The following is a 2,971-nucleotide window of genomic DNA, read 5'->3' as shown; positions in this document are numbered from 1 at the left end:
AAACTCTATAATATTTTCAACCAATATTTACAATGCAATTCTTGGATTCAACTATTGGCCTACAGCTTGGAAAACTGGAGAAATAATAATGATTCCTAAGAAAAATAAAGATCCGCATCATGCAAGTTCGTACCGACCAATTAGTCTTTTACCAGTTTTATCCAAGATTCTTGAAAGACTAATTTTACTCAGACTAGGCGAAGATCATCCAGGTGAAAAATGAATCCCAAACCACCAATTCGGATTCAGAAAGGACCACTCAACAACCCAACAATGTAATAGAACAGTTACCTATATTCTGGATTCTTTAAATCACAAAAAACATGCAGTATCAGTATTTCTTGACGTAAGTCAAGCTTTTGACAAAGTATCACACACAGGACTCCTTTCTAAAATACAAGCTACTTTTCCCAATTACTTCAACATTATATACTCCTTTTTGTGTAATAGAAAATTTCGCGTAAGAGTTAAAGGTGACTATTCAAGCACACGCCACATAGAGTGTGGTGTTCCACAGGGCAGCGTTCTAAGTGCACTACTTTATATTCTTTACACAAGAGATTCACCTACTGATAAAGATTTGATGATTTGCACATACGCCGATGACGTAGCAATAATCTCGAACAACATGGATATTGCAATTGCCACTGATAAAATCCAAAAATATCTTACATCACTAGAATCCTGGCTCCACAAATGGAAGATCTCGATCAACACCGACAAATCTCAACATATTATTTTTTCTTTGAGAAAGCACAATAGACCTCCTGTCCTCCTCAATAATTCAATAATTCCGAATTGCAGCAGTGTAAAATATTCAGGTATGCAATTTGACACTAAATTAAACTGGAGAGAGCATATACTCAACAAGAAAAAACAAATTCAACTGAGAATAAAAGATCTGTATTGGCTGTTAGGCAGAAGAAGTAATTTATCACTTGAGAATAAAATCCTCATCTACAAAACGGCTATCATCCCCTTCTGGACTTTTGGCATAGAACTTTGGGGATGTGCCAGTAAATCCAACACCAGCATCATCCAGAGGTGTCAAAACAAAATCTTACGTTTACTGACAAATGCACCGTGGTATATCACCAACTTCTGCCTACATAAGGATTTAAATATCAGAACAGTTCATGAACAAATAATATCAAGAAGCTTAGCCTACAACAACAAACTGCAAGTCCACGCAAATCCAACCATCAAAATGTTGCCCAGACCCACTAGACGCCTGAAAAGGAAATGGCCCGTCGATCTACCGCTGCAATGAACAAATGCGTGTTCCGGCGAATCTAAGTTGGCAACACCTTTCACCACGCCATTTTTGTTTAATTTATATTTTTACTTCTTACTTTACTTTATAATTTTCCTTTAGTTTCTTAATTATTATTACTTATTATGTATATTGTTTACTTTATTTTACTGTTCTCTTTATTATCTAAATAAGCAATTTTGTATTATAAGACTTTTTTAAGTCTTGATTGACAAAACAATAAATAAAATATAAAAAAAATTGAATAATCGATATAGGGTCGCATTACCGTTAAAGCCAAGTTTTTCTATAACTCTATGCAAATCATTATATAAAGCAAACTGCAGATTTGTAAGTCTAGAAACTCACTTAAACAAAAAAACGGGTTTGCAAACGAAGTACAAAAATTTAATAAATGAACGTCTTAATTTAGAACGTGCTTCTAAAATTCAAAATTATAAACCAAACACTTCACTAAATCCATTTGAATATTACTTGCCCAATCGTGCCGTTTTTATGAATGGAGTGACAGAATTCGAGTAGTATTTGATGGGTCCTCAAAAATACCATCGTACTTTTTTCTGAATGATATGCATTATGTAAGTCGCAGACTACAACAAGATATTTTTACCAATTTAGCGCGTTTTAAATCTTGTAATTTTATGTTTACCGGTGTAGTAAAAATATTCAAACAAATTCTTGTTAAGAAAAAACATCAAAATTTAATAAAAATTCAATGGCGCGAAAATGCCGATGATAAAATTAAACGTTTTAAATTAAATATGGTAACTTACAAATCTACTTCTGCACATTTTTTAGCTAACTGATACTTGAATCAACTCGTATTTAATGTAGGAAAAAAATATTCTTTAGTTTCATACGTTCTTGAAAATCATTTTTACGAAGCTGACATTACTTTTGAGCCAAATTCATTAGAAGAGACAAAAGAGTTTAGGAAAAGGATATTTTGTAAACATGATAATTTCCAATTACCATGGGTTATCAACGAGGTTAGTATCCTTGATTCAATGCCAGTTTAAAATCTTGAATCCAATGATATTTATGTAACCGACAATACAAACAAATTATACTGGATTATTATACAAACCAGCCTCTTAATACAGTCTCTAGAAAATATTACGGAAATGTATCTAATACCTGAAATATGGCAACCGCCGATTTAATTTCTCACGCCGCCTACGGTTATAAATTAGTAATACGGATAGAATCCATAATTGATTCAAGACCAATAAGCATTTTAGATGGTATGAATAAACTTAAGTTTTTGAGGCTCGGGCATTTTTTGATATACAAAGCGCTTACCGCATTTTGGGAAAGCATTGCAGGGTAATAATAGCTTCTGTAAAGATAAAAAATGATACATTTGTAAGGTCCATTACTAAAGTTGTGCATTTTACCAGTAAAAGTTGTGAACCAGAATTGATTTTCATAGAATTAATATTATATTGTGCTTTATATTATTCTTGCAGTGCAATAATTTTAAAATTGGTATTAAGAATTATGGTTAAAGATAAAGTTAATTTTATTGAACTTAGTAACAAGTTTTCTTAACAATTTTGACAAAATCGTTCATTTCATTATTTACTATGATGTATATTATTAATACGTAACCTCATAAAAAATATTAACTTTTACTAATTCTGTGTTAGATATTTATGTCATATTTAGGAAATGTTTTTTGGTTAACTCTATTAAAAT

The sequence above is a fragment of the Ctenocephalides felis genome, unplaced genomic scaffold (genome assembly GCF_003426905.1).
Source record: "Ctenocephalides felis isolate EL2017-DRISC unplaced genomic scaffold, ASM342690v1 CF-g0.4_SCAFFOLD_01886, whole genome shotgun sequence".
In the NCBI taxonomy this organism is placed as follows: domain Eukaryota; kingdom Metazoa; phylum Arthropoda; class Insecta; order Siphonaptera; family Pulicidae; genus Ctenocephalides; species Ctenocephalides felis.
Note: the sequence above shows the minus strand (reverse complement) of the source record.